The sequence below is a fragment of the Condylura cristata genome, unplaced genomic scaffold, assembly GCF_000260355.1.
Source record: "Condylura cristata isolate star-nosed mole 26May11 unplaced genomic scaffold, ConCri1.0 scaffold00013, whole genome shotgun sequence".
In the NCBI taxonomy this organism is placed as follows: Eukaryota; Metazoa; Chordata; class Mammalia; order Eulipotyphla; family Talpidae; genus Condylura; species Condylura cristata.
In genome coordinates this window covers 13,969,043-13,990,468 of record NW_004567114.1, presented here as the reverse complement: position 1 = coordinate 13,990,468, position 21,426 = coordinate 13,969,043, and positions in this window count along the sequence as shown.

The window sequence follows — 21,426 nt, the reverse complement described above, 5'->3', positions numbered from 1 at the left end:
GAGGGGCACAATGGATTGGTGGTGGGTGTGGTCCTATATTCTAAACCGTGTACAGTACTGTAAAGCAATGCTACTTGAATCTTGAGGCATTACTTCCAAATGCCTAGGGGGTTATTTATTTATTTGCTTTTTTTTTTTTTTTGTGGGAGATGACAATGATTGTGAGAAAACTGAAGAAGCAGAAAAATGCTTGAGAAAGAGGATTGCAAGATGCTGCACGACAGCTTTTTACAAGGCAACAGATATGTTCTGAAAAATTATAAGATCTTCTGTGTCTTTGTAACAGAACACAGTCCATACAAGCCACTTGTCCTACACAAGGAAAAGATCTCAATGTGGGATATACCTGACTGTCAAATGAGTTTCCAGAGTATTAAATGAAACTGGGTATCTAACCAAGAACAGGTTTAATAAAACTGGTCCAGGCTTGATACCGGGACTGCTTTGGGCAGTATATCACAGTGCTGTAACTGCCAATTCACGTACTGTTTACCAAATGCTGCTATTTAGCAATATGTCTGACTTTAAAGAAATTCTCCTCAACCTGAGGGGGGAGAAAACATTGCCCTGTTTTAATTGATGCCCCTTTACTTAATATACTATGCCTCAATATGTGGGCATAGCTATGGTGACACTTCAAATGAATCTGTTTAGAATGCTTTTTGAGCATGTCATGCATCATATTTTAAAGTTATCCCCTTGCTACTTTATTGATGCCTTCCTGGGTATCATTCCTGGGAGAGTCTGTGATTTTAAAATGTCACATTTCATTTGTATTTGTTTTTCTCCTTTGCTGAAAAGACTCTCTAGTATTGCTTGTATGAGCCAGGGAAATTGTCCAAAACACTGTGCATATATCTGGCACTGAGGAACTTACTTCCTCATTCTTGACTTCTGCCTCCTCCCCACCATGCTCACCTTGGGGTGGTTTGGATTGTGATAGTTAATTCTATGAAAATTGCTGCAAATTCATATAGATATGATTCTTAACACTTAGCAGAATGGCTTCCTTTTTATTGTACCTTTTTGATGTTGTTGTTTGTTGCTTTTATTTTCAGCCTGACTCTGCCCAGTATATAATTATTCTCATGATGTTTTAATTGCACACTGGTGAGTATATTTTCTGTAAAAGTTTTTGGAAAACTCATCAACTTCATTAAATAAGTTTTCTTCGTCATCCACTAGAAATTATTCCTAACCAAATGATAAAGCCTATAATAAAGAAATTCACTTTATATTACTGGAAAACAATGTTTAATTTCTCTTATTTCCCAGTGAAAATTCAAAGTTCTCCATGTCAAAAAATGCTATCCTTGTGCATTCTATGTTAGCTCAACTCTTGCTCTCATTCTTTCCTGAGAAACAAACACTGCCTCCTCACACAAACAAACACTTCGAGTCTCCAGCTGATTCTGTGCATTTAAAGTCATTGCTCTTATGTATTGCAAGCTGTAATTGCTTCTAGCCATATAATACCTTACCTCCCCAACATTATCATAAGGCAGTTACTAAATATTTTCAACATGGCACTATCTGTCTTTGGATAACAATTATGTTGGGTATTATTATAATTCTCCCTTTGTACCATTGTAGCTTGATGATATATAACTGTTGAGCAATTAAATGAAATATTATAAACAGTATATAGCCCACCAGTAAAGCCTGACTCTTTACTTAGAAAATTAGCGCTCAGCAGAGAAGCAGCCACAGCTGAGTGCTCTAGAGAAGGACACATTCCTTCTAAAGTAATGGAGGCAACTTGCCGCCTTTATGAGATCTAATATTCTCTTTCTCTGTTATTAGAAAGTAATAATAGGGCAGGCAACCCAGAAAGGTTTGACTGCACAAAAAGAAAAGGAAAGATATCATAACTTCCCCTGCAGCTCACATTCAGAATTTCTGCTGATCAAATAGAATGATAATAAAAACTGACATTTGGATTATGACTTTCATCCAAAGATCCTAGCCCATGCCGAAATCATTTCGTTCTTTTCTATAATATGACCATTATCATTGAGGTGGGAGCAATTACCTTGAAAAGGGTCCAGCCACCTGTCCAAATATCCTATTTCCTCCTCCATATGGATATATATATATATATATATATATATATATATATATAAGACATTCAACAAATAGGGATCCCCAATATCTGAGGTTATTTCCCAGTTTCTTTTTATAACACTTATGAAAACTAAAATGATTCTATGATCCTATGATCTATTTTCATAACTCAAGCAATCAGCTCAAAAATTACTCCTTAGGGTCATATACACCCAAAATTTATCACGGAGAGATTTTAACATGCTCCTGCATAATGTTTTCTTGAGATGAGCAAAGATATTTTTCTGTCTTAGAGAGCCCAATTTAAACATAATTTCCCCCTCTACATTCTTACAATTTCTTAGTTTCTCTCTCTCTCTCTTTTTTAATGTATCTGGAGCTTTATTTATTTTAGTTTTATCTCTCATTAGGAAAAAAATCTGTTAGAAATGCATCTTCTCTCCCTTGAACCTACCAGAGTTTACTTTTTTAGGTTTTCAACTGATAATCAACAACTAATAAATTAGATGCTCTGAGAGAAAATTTTATGCCAGATGGCTTTCTTTTTCATTTGAAATATAATATTCTATTTATTCATTTCAGGGAGCAGTAAATGTGGAATATTTCAAAAGGAATGTGTTTCTGTAGAAGTGAAAAAAATTGAGATTAAATCATATCTATAGGCTACTTGGATTTATTACTATCCTGGTTTATTCCATACTATGATTGCTTGATAAGTGGGTAGATAAACCTGAATTTATGATCGTGCAACCACATTTCTTCATTTTAGGAATGGAGTCCATTTTGCTTATAAAATCAAAAGTATTAGACCTGGATAAATTTGTAAAGTGAAGAATTGTCTGCAACAAAATAATACAATTTTCCTTGCAATAACTTTGCTGTCATGAAATTAGTCCTAATCTTTGCCACATAGGTAAGACCTCAACTTTTACTTCCAAATAGCTGTTAATGGCAGAGGGTAGAAAGGGAGGAAGAGTGAGTCAATAGTAGCATTTGTTAAATTTGAAGCAAACTGACCCTGCAAAATGGGCCAATGAAAAAACAAGGCTTTGAAAGAAAAGTAAGTGCTCCCTAAATTATCTAAGCCTGTGCCATAATTAATATACAGCACTATTGATTTAATTAAACAAACTATCATCCATACCAAAAAAAAAGGGTCCAAAGTTAATTAGCATCATAGCCTGAAGCATTTAAAATGCACTGTGTAGGTGATTTGGTGGTAAAATATGTGCTTGTTTATTGTATTTTCAAAAGCTTATCTACAAGAATAATTTGCTTCCATTAGTATATCCCACTTTCTTCATGGCATCTCATGTATATGTGGCTATAAACAAAATGAGTGTATTTTAAATATTACTGGATATTAGTATTCAAATATTATTGGGATGATACCAATTCTGCAAATATGTACAGTTAATATAACTTTAGAGGTCCATGAAAAAGTGGTAAAGCCAGATATATTTTCCCTGGGGAGAAAAGGGATTTTCTGTCCTTTCTCCTCCTTTTTAACTTCAAAATCATAGTACACCTGTTAGCAATAAGAACACAAAAGCCTAATTTTGACAACTGAGAGTCATCTGCCATTCTTCATGTTCCTACACCCATGAAAACCATTATTGTCTAATTCTGTCTTCTAAATTTCCTTATTTTATTTTATTTTTAGATATTTATTTTTGAATGCAGAAGGTTTTCTCTTCTGCATTCAAATTTCCTCTTACTTGTCCCAACTGATTCCTTTTTTCCTTCACCATGCCGTGTTGCCTGGCACTTTCAGAAGTTTGTAGGGAGCACCTCGAGTGTTGTCCTTTTACATTTCTTTGCATTAAAATCTCTAAATATAGAAATGAGCTGATCTCAACGATGCTGAAAATTGTGGTTCCCTTGAACTCACTCTAAGAATATGCATCATGCTTTGGAGAAAATAAACCAGGTAAACATGTGTTCCCATAAAATCAATAGCTGACATATCAGATCTTATAGTGGCCTGTCAAAAGGAAGAGCTACCATAAATTTGTATATTTAGGGGACATAAAATCCTGTGAGATAATACAAAGCAGAAACCAATCACAAGGCATAGAGGAGACAGCAAGGATTTATGCAGTATCTATAAACTGGGGTACCCTCAGAGGAAAGCACCTCATTGAAGTGTCTTCTCTAGTTGTTTACTATCAAATGCATTTCTAAAGGCAATGCCCCTTGTTTGTTTAGAAATTGGAAAGCCCCTTCAAATCATGCTTACAACTGGAGAACAGGCAATATTTACTATTTCTTCAATCAGCATCTGGGGGAAAAAATGTATCACCTTATTCTTCTCCCTGATAAGACTCAATAACCTTCCCCCCCCCATTAAAATATACTGGGGAAAGAAAGCCATTATAGTTAACTGCATCTTGGTGTTAATATTTATTTTATCATCCTAACTGGGTGTTTGCATTTCTAGGCTACTTTCTCAACTTAGTAAAATCTGTGTTACCTTAGACATATATCATTCTATGAAAATAATCATGACTTTCAAAACCAGTCATGTTTTATCACTGAATTCAATTTTTCAGTTATTTTAACTTTTACAAAAATTCCATTGCTTGTCTATATGGCTTTTTTTTAATTCTCATTTTTTTTTTTTTGTTTTTCATAATTTCCTTTCTAATTTCTTCTTGTGCTTCTCTTCCTCAACTTACTTCTTTTAAATATCAAAGTGGCTCAGACATCTTTCACAATCCTTTCATCATGCCTAATTTCCTTTAGGTGATATTACCCAAGGAAATGCCTTCTCTTAGCCTAGGTGTTATCAGTGACACTATCTATAAGCCATCATTGTCCCAAACTTTTCTCTGGAACTGCAGATATGAAGATCATACCTCCTGCTTCCACTATAAATGGTTTCAATGGAATGTTCACAGTGACTAACACATAATCCCCCCTCCCCAATCTCTTCTCTCACACCTGGTTTCCCGACCTGGGGATTCACCCCTCTCCAGCTTTTTCAATGAAAGCTATTCTGTAATCTGTATGTGACAATCTTTATGCTCAACTGCCCCAAGGTGGTACTGTCTCAGAGATGAAGAGCCAAAGCATTCAGAGACACTAGCTTCTCTGAGAAAACATACAGCTGCTCAACACTTCTTATGATCCAGCCTTGTGGAGGAGGAGGTTACCCAGGGCAACACAGCAACTCTTCTGACTGAATGAACTCAGAGGAGGCACAGTGGAGTCACCTAAGCTTAGAATATTTTTCAGCCAAGAGATGTTTACTTTTCAAGGTAAAAGGGAGGACATCTGTGGTGTTGAAAGTTGCCTGTCACTGGATGTTGTCAGGTTCCATGAACACTATTGAGACAAAAAGATTGACAGAGAAAAAAGGGAAAGGGATTTGCCATGGCATAGGAATCTGCCTACACAGCAGGCAGCATGCATGCATTTTTGAGTGTGTTCCAAGGCTTTGAAATGGGATTTCCTGAATCTAAAATGCCAGGTGCCTATAAACCATTTTGTTTGTCAGAGTTTAATGGCCTCCTTCTGTGTGAAGGTAAAGGAAGCGAGTGCTGTGAACTTGATAGCTCATTTCGAGTTGGCTCCCTTTATTATGGCCTTGCCCTTTTTGAAACACCTGGCCTGACAGCTCTGCAGCCCCTAAGATGCAGACATGATGCTGGGGATTTACAACCCGCCTCCTTTCACATTGCTCCAGGGATTGGAAGGCAAGCAGGAGGTAAACAGAAAAAAAAAAAAAAAAGGAATTTTCTATGATCCCAACTTGGTAGTTCTCAAAAAAAAAAAAAAAAAAAAAAAGGAGTTTTCTATGATCCCAACATGGTAGTTCTCAAATTTAGAAAGAATTTAGAGAAAATGACTCTTTCTCTAAACTGAAAGTCCCACTTCCTGCCTGGCTGACTGTGGCTCACTCTTCAGTGTTGATGCCCACAGCTGTGTTAAAAACAACACCTTAGCATAAGCAAAGCTTATGCTTTCTTTTTTTTTGTATTCCTTTTAATTAAAGTCTAGATTTATAAATTAGTTACTGATCAAGGATGGTATTTACAAAGTTTAATGAGAAATGTTGATCTTCAAATAATCATCTCCCATTAAGTTGATTTATTATCCAGCATTTAAATAATTCTGGTGATAAAGGTTGATTTGCCTTATCACCAAACTCTATCACCCTCCACCAGTCTCCAAATAAATATTTAAAGTAAAAAAAAACATTTAAAAAGCATTTTTAATAATGGTTTAATATGGAAATCAATGCTTTAGCTTTGTTCCTGGCTTTTCAATGCCTAGGTCACCTTGGGGAGTGCTGGGAATTTTAGCATAGCATACTTATTGCTGGATCCAGCAATTCCTAAGTGTCACTTAAGTTTCCATTTTCATGGAAGTATGGTTTTCAAACCATTTGTCTTCTGCCACTAGATTCAGACTATTTGATGTTAGGGAGGGTTGAATTCCACTGCCTTTTCAGAAGTTTCATTAAGGACTTTTCTCCTATTACCACTTCTAAACATTTGTCTATACTGATTTTATTCATCCATTCAACTATACTACTCTAACTGCTATGGGGAGGGGAAAAAAATCCCACAATGTGATACTTAATTAGTTCTGCATTCCTTCCAGTGTTATTCCTAACTTAAACTACCATAAAAAAATAATTTCTTGTCAGAATGCATTTTTATTGAATTTCCTCCTATACTTAACTTCAGTGGCAATACCTAGTCTCAGAGTCTTGCTTCAATGTCTACTCACTGGCACACATTATTTGTATCACATTTCAGGAAACCATCAGTGGAGCTCTCTTGCTTCCTTCGATTAGAGAATTAAATCTGTGAGCCAGATCTTAAGTTCTAGGACTGTACATTATACATGTGTTTTCCTAGTAAGTGAAATGTACATTTCTTAAATCAGCTGCTATCCTCATTTCATTTCATTCCATCACTTCAGTTTTAAAGAAGTGCAGGAAATTGTGTTTCTGAAGGATAACCTTCCTAGAGCTTTGATGATATGTTGTTTTGAAATAAAGACTTCTCTAGACTGTTCATAAACAACAGATTCTACATCATTACTACCAGAGAAAGAAAAACAAAAGTCTGTTTATATTGTTAATAAAGCAAACATTAAGTGCTTCTGAGGCCAAGATCAAGTTGTTTACTGTCCATCAACCAGAACATTCACATCTAATGTCAATAGGTCACTCTTGCTATACAATAACATATTAAACCATACTTAAATGCCCACGTTTTCTAAATGTCTCAAATTAATCATCTAAAATTAGATTAGGAATAATGCTACTAACTAATTGAGACTTTATAAAAGGGATCATTTTTCTGTCTTCGATGTGTTGGGTCGGAATTGTATCAGTCAGTATCTGTTTTAAGACAGTTAAGTATGAGTATGGAAACAAAATATCTGTATGTTGTCAAAGATTATTGATGATCTCTTCCCTTCTGATTGTTTGAGAATAAGATTATGTAATACTGAAGCAGATGTTTTGATGATTCAATCTTATTGATTTTTAATTAGATTAATGAGGTAGTTCAATAAACTTTATTTTGTGACAAGGAGTCTGAGAAAATTCAACTGTATTATGCTAGTCAGTGTAAAGCATAAGTTCATAATTACAACCAGAAGTATGTTCCCTATTTGATTGAATAACATATTAAGTATGTTTGAATAACATATTAAGTATGTGCTATAAACAATGAGGAGTCTGAAGTAGCTAAAATCAGAATCTTTTCTCCCCTATAGAAATCAAGACGATTGAAACATAAAAGAGGAAGCGAAAAAACCATAATAGGTAGTATAATATTGTTGAATTCCACTGCCTTTTCAGAAGTTGTTTTATTAAGGGTATACCCCCAACTTTGCATAATCTGAAGGGATTCTTCCATGCAACACATAAAGAAAAACTATACTTTTGGTGTATAAGACTTTTTATAGGATGATTGTGTACATAGAGGGAAGAAGAAAAAGGATATTGCTTCCCAATGAAACACCCAAAGTTACTGCTCTCCTCATGGGTAAATTAACTGCCCAACTAAATAAACCCAGAGGGAGTCTGATGAAATCCAAAAGGTTGTCACAGCCTGCACCTCTGGCAGGGAGACATGGGAAAGAGATTAAAAAGGACCAGGTATGTCTGGAACAAGAGGAGAAAAATTAAAATACACATCAAGATAAAGGCTGCCATTGTCAGCTTTCCCACAGGTCTCTCACCCATACATCTCTTCCAAGTGACTTTATGTGACTCTGCTCAATGAGTCTCCTTCCATATCCTCCAAGTCCCTGGTGTAAGCTCAAAGCTGAGAAGCTTGACCTTTCCTCTCCACACATGTCTCTCCCTGTGTCACTGTTTGTCTCCTCAAGTGTTCTCTATCTCCCTGTATCTCTCCTATGTCTCTTTGCTCCATACCAATTAGCTCTATCTTCTCCTTTTTAAATATGCTCTGGAGCCCTCCCTGATGGTTCAAATGGTTAATGTGCAGCCCTATGATGCTATCCGCAGCCACAACAGACCAGGAAGGTCTCCCCGCCTAGGAAGGTGACCCACATGGCACAGCAGACCTCTTCTGACCTACCTGCTGCTCCCTTCAGCAGTGTACTTTGCCAGTCGGCCTGTTCTGCCCCCACTCTGTCTCTGGTGAATCCGCTCACTTCCCCTGTACCTCTGGCCTGTACCCCAGTTCTGTATGCATAAGTAAATAAATCTTTATAAAATAAATAGAAATATGCCTTGTTACAATATCATGTGGTGAATATTGTCACTACACTTCAGAATCTGCTCTACTGATGCCTGTCAATGAAATCTGGATTTGAGCAGGCAAGAAGCAAGATGATACCAGTCCTGTTGGGAAGTCTTGAAAAGGAAGACAGGCCCTACCTTGTACTGGGGTGGCAAGAAGGAGAGTGGAACAGAGAATTAGGATATGAGATGGTGGATTCCATGCTCTTGGACCAGATTGTGGAAATACATTAATGTCACATCACTACTATATATATAAAATATAAGTATAAAAATTCAAAACACATTTTACACTTAGAACTATTATAATACCTAAGTTAAAAATGTCAAAATTGGGCCCTTCCTCATGGCCCAGCAGTTAAAGCACAGCACTAAAGCTAAAGCCACTCAGGCATGTGTTTGATCCCATCCCGGAGGTGACCCACATGGTGCGGCAGACCTCTCCTGACCTACCCGCTGCTTCCCTCAGCAGTGTACGTTGTCAGTCTGCCTGTCCTGCTGTTCTGCTATTCTGCTCCCACTCTGTCTTTAGTGAATCCTCTCACCACTCCTGCACCTCTGGCCTGTACCCCAGTTCTGTATGCATAAATAAATAACTCTTAAAAAGGTCCCCCCCCCAAAAAAAAAAAAAGTACCTTAATGTGATATGCTAGCTGCAGAGTCCTCATTGGAAAACCCCAGAAATGTATATTTTAAAGATTAAGCTTTCCCTCTAATCAACCTACAATCTCCCTTCCAGTCCCAGTTCTTTCTTAATCTACCATTTGTGTTTAGGAAACTCTGACTCACTGATTCATTAATTATCATGAATTACTTTACCAAGTCCGAGGAGAGTCTTTTCAGCCACTGGCCTCAGCTGCACCTTATAAATGGGATCAAGCTAACTTGGTAGAACCCAAACTTGGAGTTACATGCCAGAACTTCTGTTCCTATGAATCTAGTATGGAACCTAGAAAACTGCTTAAAATCTAAAATAGATAGAGGCCACTCAGTCGTTCCCTAGTCAGCTGTGTATCCTGAAGCTGATTTGCCAAAATGTAACTATGTAACTATGTTGTCATGTTAAGTTGGAAATAACACGAACCATCTCTTAGAAATAGAAGTCAAAATGATACTGCTAATAATTTTTAAGTTGTTTATATGTGATAACAATGTCTTGTTTTCCCACATAATGCATGGCACTAGCTATAAAAGCTTACATGAATGAATGCATTACTTTATTTTCTACATTAATATCAACAACACTAAAAAGGAAGGAAGATGCTGTTATCTCCACATACCAAAAATCTTTCTAGATTAAATAGAAGTCCCATTTGCATAGTTTCTGGAGTAAATTTATTCCTCAAATGATCAGAATATTTTGCAGTGCAGTGATCTTAAATGTATATTTTGTATAGTGAGACTCTCGATTCACGTTTGAAGTTTGTGGAATAATACTACCTAAAGCAAAGATATATTGTACACCCCTTCCTTGGTGAATAATTATAAAAACAAGACTATTTCACAATTAAGATTTTTCTTATATCCATTGTACTCATGGATTTTTTTTCTAGTATGATATATTGAATTTTTAAAAAGATACCTTTTTGTTTTGAGGATTACTCAAATAATTTCACTGCACTTGTAACATATATCTCTTATATGAACCTTCTGAAGTTGCAAGGGATGAATTGTTGATGAAGGATTTCCCACATTCATTATTCCCATGGATTTTGCCCACATAGAGGTTCTGATTTGGTCTGACATGAAGTATGTTTAATGTACTTAAACATGTGTCTAACATATGAGGAACTTCTTTTTCACAGCAACGGCCTGCTTTGTAATAGGAGTCGATCTGGATCTGAAATTGATCTCATATTTCCAAGGAGTTCCTTCTGTTGGGGATTTCATTTTGCTTTAATCGCATAAGCGATAAGCACATCCTTAGAATTTTCCCAAATTGGAGAGCTTACCACCTGAGTTTCTGCTAATGCTCTTGTCCCACAAATGTTCAACTTCCATAGTTTCTAAGTTTCAGAAAATTTCTTTATATGAATAGGTGATTGAATTTAATTTTTAACAGAGATCTGAGGATGCAATAGATGTGAATACCAAATTTACATGCTAGAACAAACATATTCAAAGCAAATGACATATTGATAGTTCAAATTCATCAATGCCTCTATGTCACCTGAGAAAGATTTTTAAATGACTCAGATAATTTTGTGAAACATATTTCTTTGAAGAAGATTGTCTTAGAGTTTCTGTCACTGCAAAAAAGAATACGTAGTATTTATCATCTTAATGAAAGTCTGGTCAAGGGAATCTTCCATATAAATATTAGGAAAATTAATATATGACTCTGACATTTGAGAAGACATAGAATATTTTAATTATTGGTTTAGACTTGGCATTTTGATGAAGAATGCAATTTCAGTTCAATGTCCACTTAAGACTTCACCAGAAAATTAACAGAACAAATGTAAGACTTCAGTGATGTTATCAAAGTAATGGAAAGACCACTTCTGCTGAGAGAAAATTCCAAAAAGAATAGTGGAGTCAATGGACTGCAATGGAGGACTGTGGGTATCTTGATGATGTGTGTGTTAGTGTAACATACACCTGAAGATATATGAGTCTATACCTCTGAATTATAGATAGTACTGTAACCCACTGTTACCTCAATGAAATAAAATTTAAAAATCTATAGAATAAAAACTGGAAAAAAATCAAAGTTTGTTTAATTGCTCCTGACCAACATAGAGGTTCTATAAATTTTGAATAAATCTCTTTTCATTGTCTGCAACAATTACCATGAGAAAAAAAGCACACAATTTTGTGAGTAGACACCACTTGAATCTTCCTGGGTGACACCCACACATCTCAATGGAACTGTGTTCCAAGACTTGTCAGTGTGCACTCTTTTCTGCAGTAGGTTTAAAGTAACTGTTTCTAGAGGAGGAAATCTTAAAGAGAACAAAAAGAAAGACAGCAACCCTAACTGTTTGGATGAACTTTTATCTTTACAAATACAAAGCAAATGTTATGCTCATGGATTCGAGACTCTGCCCAAAAGTGGAAAGTGTACCTGGTTCTGTGAAGAGTATGACCCAGACCACAAGGCTGATTCAGTACTTGGGGGAAATATACAGAACAGAGAAGTATACATCTGTCTGTTTGCAACATCCATCAAATCTCATTTCATTTTGGATTCGATGAGCATCTTTCTCAATAAAGCATCAAACCACAGGACATAGCCATACATTTTTTTTTTTCCTAAGCAAAGAGAAATTGCAATAGAACAAGTTCCTCTGTTACTACAAATATGCAAATTATCTTCTCAGAAAAAGACCCACCAACAGTATACCCATTAATTCCTCCTGTATTCACTTCTAAAGAATTTTTAGATACAGTGACTATTTTCAGTTTCTGTTTTCTTTACAAGGAAAGTTGACTTCCTAAAAGGTTCTCCAATTGCGGCCCTCCCTGGTGGCGCAGCGGGTTAAAGCACAGCACTGAGAATCTAAAAGCCCCTTCCGTATGAGTTCGAGCCCTGCCTGACCCGGAGGTGACCACATGGTGTGGCAGACCTCTCCTGACCCACCCGATGCTCCCCTCAGCAGTGTACTTCGTTGATCTGCCTGTTCTGCTCCCCACTCTGTCTCTGGTGAAGCCTCTCACTGCCCCTGAGCCTCTAGCCTATACCCCAGTTCTGTGTGCACAAATAAATAAATCTTAAAAAAAAAAAAAAAAAAAGGTTCTCCAATTGCAGATATTATAGTCAAAACTCATTCAAGATAATCAGATCCCCATTGTTCTCTGAAAGTTTTGACTTTATTCAAACCTAGATAGCCCTCATCCAATTATTACATCATGCTTCCCTAAAAGGGAGAGGGGCACTGTAGTGTGATGAACATGTACCACTTTGCCCACCCCTGCAACCATGCACTGCTGTGGGTTACAACTCTCAGCATGCTTTGAACAAGACTTCCTGAATGTGGGATAGCTGAGAAATTGAAGCAGAATGAAGGAGAGACACCTGCAGGAGACACTAGAAGAAGAGACATGTGCATGAGAGACACATATTAAGTGGATTCCTGGTGGACATTCTTGGTGGGCATAAGAGCAGCTGTTAGCTTGAATTTGTGGATTCTGTGGTTTATTTTTAGTTTTGTCCTTCTGTCCCAGATCTCTTGTCTCTGCCCAATCCCCGGCCTGTGGATCCTAGCAATATGTGCCTTGGGATTGTTCTGGTGCATTCAGGCTTTAGTTTTGGGGTCAAGCTGATTGGATTTTTGCCCATAAGGGGATGGGTGATTTGGGAGTATGATCAGTAGTTTGTAATTTGGGATCCTTTCTTCTCTCTCTTAACACCAAAGATCTTTTACACTTAGAATCTAGTTTTGTTTTGTTTTGTTTTTACTTTTTTTTTTGTTAATCTTTGTGGGGTAGATGGATGAACCCTTTTATAATATGCATCCCTTAGTGGTTTGGGGATACTTATACTCCTCAGTCACCTGCTACATGATGTTCAAAATTTATGATATAATATGAATTTAGAGAAATTCCCTAAAGTTATGGTAGTGTGATATGATATAGTCCTATAGTTTGAATTATGTCTATTTATTGCAGTGAAATTTGTAAAAACTAATCTCAACATCTTCTGTATTTCATAAATATTCATGGTATTAATGACAAAACTCCTAAAGAAAGACTGAAATCTTCCAAAGGCTGAAACATTTTCTGTGTATATTAAAATAATGTTACTAACCAAGTTCTATTTTAGGAGGATTTCTTAATTCTCAGGTCATAGTCTTATAAATCATCTCAGTAATCAAATCACCATGACAAACTCAGGTGTGAGGAGCTAAAGCCATGTTCAAGTGTGGATTCTGAAAGTTAAAATTTCCCACTGGTTGCAAGCAACTGGGACTAGCCCAAACTAGCTTTAACTGGGTCCAATCAGTACCAGCTCAAAAAGTTACTACCTCACTCCATTTTGATATCTCAAGCTGTATTTAACAAGATAAAACCAGATGGAACCAGGACAGTACAAGTCCAAAAAGGTTCCAGTTGTCTCCAACTACCTCCAATCACCTTCAACTGTCTCTAACTGGGGCTAAACATGTGAAACTGGCTTAAACTGGATCCAACTGTCCATATATCCAGATGTAAACAGCCAGAACTAGATGTAACCAATTAGAACTGATTTGAATGTACTAAAAAGAGTTCAACCTGATCTAATTAACTCCAATCAACTCAAACTGTTACAAACAATTTGAACTGGATTCAACTAGTCCCAAGCAGCCCCAATTGGGTCCAAATAGCACAAACTGGACACAACCATATAGAACAGGCTGGAACTGGTTCTAACTAGCTGGAAAAGACTTGAAAAAGGATTCAACCAGCTACACCAGACTTAACCAGCTCCAGCTGGCCTGAACCAGCTCGAACAAGCTTGAATCAGCTTCAATCAGCTCCATCTTGAATCAGCTTCAACTTGCTGGAACTGTCTCCAAATGACCAGAACTGACTCCACTCAGATGTAACTGGCTACATCTGGCTGGGACTGGAATCATTCATAAGAAAGCAACTCTAATTGGCTCCATCTTGATCTACCCTGCTCTAGCTACCTCCAACCACCTGAAACCAACTCCAACAAGCCTGAACTAGATCCAAATAACTCCAACCTGCTTCAACTGAATCTACAAGTTATAAATGGATCTGGCCAGGTGGAACAGACTTTAAAGTCCTAAATTTCTTCAAATGCATCCAACTGGAACCAACTGTGTCAAACCAGCTGGAACTGACTTCAACTAAGTTTAACTATATCCAATAAGTCCCAACTGGCTTCCACCTGATCTAAACACCATAAACTGGTTCTAGAGAGAACCAGATCCAACTTGTTTCAAACAGACAGAGCCAAGTAGAACCAGATCCTAATGTGTCAAATGGGATCCATCCAGCTCCAAAAGGCCAATCAGGGCTCAAACCATTCTGAGATGGACCCAACTGGCTAGAACCGGTATGAACTAGAATGAAAACTGCTAAAAGTGCCTGGAATAAGCTCAGAGTGTCTAGAACCAGAATGGTACTGTATGAAACAGGTACTGTGTGAACTGGATTCAACTACTTCAATCAATTCAAAGTGGTTTCAGCAAACTCCAAGAAGCTTGCAGTGAGTGTGTTTGTGTGTGGGTGTCTCCTCTTGACTATGTTTACTAATACAGTTTTGAACATATATAAAAATAAATTTATTGTAAGGAATTAGCTCACATTATGAAATCTAAAACTCTAAAGTTGTAGGGTCAGCTGGTACATGAAAAAGTAGAGTCTGCAGTCTAATTTCAATTCAACATCTAGAAGAATGGAGAATCCTTCCTGTTCAGGAATGTCTGTTTTTGCTTTATTTCATATGATCAACTGATTGGATGTGGTCCACCCATACTATTGAGGGCAATCTCTTTTATCTAAGAGGTATCAGCTTCAACCATCTCCAACTACCTCTTTGTTCAAATCTTTATTCTAAAACATTCCAAACATTCAAACAAACATTTGAATAGATTTAAAAATTTCATTAGATACAACTCCCAAGCTGACACAGAATTAGCTCACCCACATACAGAGACAGATTATCACTAGAAAGAAAATAAGACAGAAGAATGCAAAGAAAAATTGGGGACTAGAAAAATCAAAATAGCATGCACAGAATCTATACCTGTTATTATTATATTTTTAAAGAGAAGTTTGAGTAAAATCTCAATGTTTAGCAAAATTTCTTTCAGCAATAAAATTGAGAGTGTAATGATTTGAGTAGCTTATAGGTACAGGAAAAGATATTGATGATAATTTTTATATAATAATTCCTGAATTATTTAGAAAATAGTGATTCATTGTGTAAATTACACAAAATGTTTTCCTTCATTTTTTCATCCATATTCTATCTTTTGAAGGTAGATTTTTATTTAAAATTGACCTGGACTTGCTATCAGTCCCTTCTTATTTATATATAAGAAATTGTTAAACTGTAATAAATAATTATTACCATTGACTAACCTTTTATAGTTACCCATGGATTTCATTTACACATTCTTGAGATCTCCATTTTCATAGATAATTAGTGATTTATATAATTTATATGGAACACACAAAAAAGTTGAATTCCAAATAGTATGTAAAAACCAAGAAATTACTGCTCTCTAGTGATTAAAATATGTTAGATAACAAATCTGATTTTTATAAGGTTTGGAAGATTGGCAAGGACAAAAAAATCTCTTGTGCATTCCATTTCCAGCTATATTCATTCATTTTCTGTATAAAATGTTTTTACGAACCATATTAGTAAGATATTAGACAGTCTAAAGGAGATGATTTTTTTTTATACCTAAGTACTCACTTTGACTAATATGTCCTTTGGAACATTTGAGTAAATCTTGAAAATAATAAATACTAATGCAGAAAGATCCATAAAACATTGTTTTCCCTTATTGTCCTGGGAACTTCTTTGTGCTGAATAATTCTCAACAGGGATGCAATTTTTAGTCTCAATTCCTTAACAGACAGAAATTTTATCTTAACCCATCAATTTATTTTTTAATTATTATTTTCAGGTTACCTAAGATATATTTTGATAGAACAGAGGTAGTTATTTGGTTTCATCAATATATCAAGATGAAACTACAGAAAAAAAATGATCTGACATGCAATTTTCAGGGCACCAAAGAAATCCAACTTGTACCCTATGGGTTCTTTTCAGGTTGAACAAGAAATCAAGATATGTCAACCAGACATATCAGGGAAAACAACAACAACAACAAAAACAAACAAACAAAAAACAAACACTATTTAAAACATTTAGAAGGGAAATTTACATGATGGTGAATTCTAAAGAATAATTCAGTATACCAGACATTTTAGCCTTTATCTGGAATATTAAAGCAAAACAAAAAGGACACTTATAAGACAGATAAGGAGTAGGGTTCAGGTTAATACCTATTTACACAGAGATTCAAAATGAGAACACAGAGAACATGTTTATGGAAAACTCTAAAGTTGAACCTTCCAAACTAGCTTCTTCTAGGTATCCCTTCTGTTAGAAAGACACAAAGGACTTAGGCAAGTACAGAAGCTTTTCCTAGCCTTGGAGATCCTCACTGCTTTTTAGACTCCATAGTGAGTTCTGAAAAGACATCCCAAGGCTCACCACATCAATTAAGCTCTAGTTTCCATGTAAATATCACAAGAGTACTTTTATGTTATCTATGCATATACCTACTCTGAGCATATTGAGATACGTTTGACTCTTTGAGGAAAACATTCCCCATACCCTCATAAATAAAACAGGTAGATAATAAAAGTAAATTGTACATGCTTCATCTCAAATATATTGTTTTTTTCTTTTTTCTTTTTTTTCCTGGTTTATAGGTAACGTGCAATAAGTCAGATAAGATTTTGGGGGAAGGAAAATATGATTTACTAATATCAAAATATATAATCAAAGTGCTCTGTGAATATTTACAAATCATGTAAAAACATTTCAACAACTACAAGTTATTTTCAAATATTAAAATACATAAGACCATTTAAATATTTAGTCTTTACCCTTTAACTGATAGGCTTTATTAAAAACTTTAATAATTCTTGTTAAATAAATGATATAACTAGTTGCCAAAAACTAATAAATAAGTATATAACTTGTGAAGTACAAAAACCTTGACCTATTTAACATTTAAGACCATTAATTAAATGCAACAACTGCTGAATAAACCTCCTGATGGAATCTGGCCTAAGATAGACCATATGCTAGGTCACAAAATAAGTCTCAAAACTTTCCCTTTAAACACTGCTTTACCTGTATCCACAAATTCATGCAAGTTATATTTACATTTTTCTTCATTTCAAAATTCTCTCATGACCATTTGTTGTTTAGTGATGCACCATTATTATAAATATTTCTTCTCAATATCTGTCATTGCTATTCAAATTAACCTTAACTTAAAATGCATTAGAAAAGAAATTTGTGTAAAAAAATTATTGAAACTTCTATTCTAAAACTCTACAAATGGAACAAGTAAAGCTAAATTAAAGAAATTAATAATCAAATGAATGCAGAGACCAATAAAATTATAGTAAACAATAGCAAAGCTTGACAGTACATTAGAGAAGCTTAGAGAATATTTAAGTGAGTAATCCCTAGCAAACTGGAGAGAGGAAGGAAGGGAAGGGAGGGAGGGAAAGAAATGAAGGGAGAGGAAGAGAAAGAGGGGGAAATATTACTAGTCCTAGGAGTAAAATAGGAAATATTGTAACATCTACAAATAACTCTTCTAAAGATGAATACATATCATAAGCAATTTTATACCACTTCTAAAGATGAATACATATCATAAGCAATTTTATACCAATCAACTCACAAGTTCTGACACATACGATTTTTTTAAAAAGCTTGTTATTAAAACTAAATCAAGAAAAAATCTGAAAAGCCACTATCTATTAAGGAAATTATTTATAATTATCATCCTTCTGATGAAAAGTATTGCAAGTTCAGACAATTTTACTTGTAAATTTATCAACATTTAAACACTTATCAAATAAAATTAGAGAAGGAAGATATTGTACTTTTTTCCTTTAACTAGCGTAGCTTTGACAGCAATATTATACCAACATATAGTCAATAAACCCATATATACAAAGCTTTAAAAAAACACAGTAGAGTAAAACGTCAGGTTTTTAGAATTAAATTAACATAATTTTGTCTTCCTTTGATGACGTTCCATTAAGATTGTGCTCAATTATCAGGTTGTTACCCTAAATAAATAACTCTCTTCTCGGTCATAATGGATTTGCACAGAACCAATGATGACTGCGCAGCCACTAAATTTGTTACATATTTGAATACTTGCCTTTATTTCCTGATTTACTCAACATTTCTGTCTTGTACACCTAAAAGGCATGCTAAAATCAGTTAGAACTTACCAACTTACACGTTCTCAGAGAAGTAAGAGATTCTATTAATGTCAATCTTACATGATTCTGATGCTAATGCATCTTCTATTTTTCAGAAGTCATAATCATACTGTCACAGGGTAGCCCAGACTGGACTTGGGCTGTCTATCTGTGGGGCCTCACCCATGCGCTCAAAATTCAGTTATACTGCAGATACACACAAAAGGGTCAAAATGGGTGTATTTACAAAAAGGGCAAAGGAGCAGGAAACAACCCAGGGAAAGAGAGCTGGATACAAAGTAACTGGGGTACCTTACAGGCCTGGCTGACTGAAAACTCTGAGTCACGTGGTCCAGAGAGCTATTTCCCCAGTGAGAGAGCGAGAGACGCAATCTCGCCCTATTTTTCCAGTGTCCCAGAATCCACCCTTGTGTCCTTGCAGTTCTCTCCCTGGTACTGCTGGGAATTATAGTTTCCAGTCACTGGGTAGGGGTTGGAGTCCAGAAAGCTGGAGTATAGCGTGGGGGTCCACAAGACTCTGCAGAGTTCCTTTAGGACATCCTTCCCCTTAACAATACTTTCTGCTTCTCTGTCGAGAGTTTAAATTGAAGTTCATGTATCAATCTTTGGGTTGACTGAGCTTGATTCAACCTGAAATGATTTTCCTTAAGTGAAGGTTAGTAAAGTGTGGAAAACAAATTTATAGACACATATTTCTCCTAGAATGGACTGAAATTCATGGGAAAAATTAGTTTCCATTTGGCTAATTACTATTTCACTTTGGGTAAAATAAGCACAAAGATTTGATTAGAAAATAACATTTAGGAAATTTTTTATTTTGACAAGAGTTAATTCTGGATTAGAAACCCAAAGGGAGTTGAAGAAAACCCTGACACTCCCTCCTCCACTGGACATACACTCATAAATGAAAGAAAAATTAATTCATTTCAGGATCCTGAATCTATCTGTCAAAGATAGATTCCATAGAGCCTCAGATTAAGAGAACCTATGGTTTCCATTCAAATTTTGAAACATTAATTTTGTGCTTTCAAAAGGACTAAACCCTAAAAATCATGATTAAAATTTGAAGAAATACTATGATTCAGAAATTTACAGTCCAATTCTCAGTTTGATTTTGGAATAAATAGAAAAACAAACCTACAAAAGTAACATTTGGTTAGTCCTAACCCACCACAAGTTCGCTGTGTGAAGTTCTAGCAAGTCCTTCAACTGTCTGGTACTGTTCAGCACTGTTCAGCATTGTTGGTAGAGAGAACCACAGTCAACAGTTTCATGCATTTTTTTTTTTTAATAGATATGTGATAAAATTCTCCTAAAACATCTTTCACAATGACTGGCACATGGACTTCTCCAAAAATATTCATCAAATCTGCATAAAGAAGATTACATAGTGATGACATCATCTTAAATAGCTTTGCAGACTGCTGTAGGCTCATAGCAGGTCTCAGAATAGCCCATCAAAGAGCTTTCCCAGAGTGGCTCCTATACTGTATCACTGAAACAACAACTGCAAATATAGAAGCAAAGTTAACATCCTTGACATTGAAGAAACCCAATAGATTTATTTAACCCATTTCAAACCCTATACCCAAAACACAAAATTCTTGAGCCACATAATGAGTATACTTGGAAACAAAACCTAAAGTTCATCACAGAGCTGGGGGATATGGGTGTTTGAGTGTGCCCCCCCCCCACACTCCACCCCACCAGACAGCAGACTGTGATTTGGAGCCAAGATGACTCTAGCATTTCCAGTTGCTTCTTTTTCATATGTTAGTTGTCAAAATCCAAAAGGTGTACCTGCCTGCATCCACTTCAAGCCCCTTTCAGATGCTTTCCAGATTTTTTCATTCTTTATCCTCAGAACTACATGGTGGGACTCCCTGTGCCTCTGTTCTGATTTTATTATCATTCCTACTTAGACAAACTAAAATGAGTGATGGTCTAGAAAGAAAAGTGGTCTGCTTCCTTTTACTTACATAAAGTGCTTTATATCAGATCAATCCCTTGCTACTGCTCTGTTATAATTTTCCCCATTACCTTGTGATACTTATGTGTGTGTGCATTCCCATGACAAATAATAAATAAATACCTCATTTATAACCATACCTGTAATCCCACATGCACAAGCAAACACTTAATTTTAGGATCCAGTCTGAGTCTCCTGAAAAGCCAGTACTATGTTGAAAAGTTTACAAACATTATTTTTTTTTCAGGCATTGGAGACATTTTCCCAATAAAGAAGTCAGGCTTTCTTCCCCCCACCCCAAACATTTGAACATATAAAGTGACAGTCACAATATATTTCTGAACTTTTAATCCTATGTTTCCTCATATTCTTAGTGTACCTTTATGTGGATACACACAAATGTTTCTCAGACTCAGAACTGCAATTTAGAAATAAATACGTGGGTGTTTCTATATAGCTTCAATATAGCCAACATTAAACAAAACAAGAGCAACCATGTTCTCTGTTTTCTCAAAAGTTTGGAATGGCTCTCAGCTGAATCATAGCAACATGAGAGAAGGGTGCTGGAGGATACAACAAACTATTTCTGACATTACAGTTAAAAAACTAAACAAAACAATAAAACAAAAACACAGATAGCCCAAATTCTTTCCTTCCCAGGCAATCACTCTCTTCCGGTGTGCTAATTGTCTAAATGCAAAGAACAATGACAAAATAG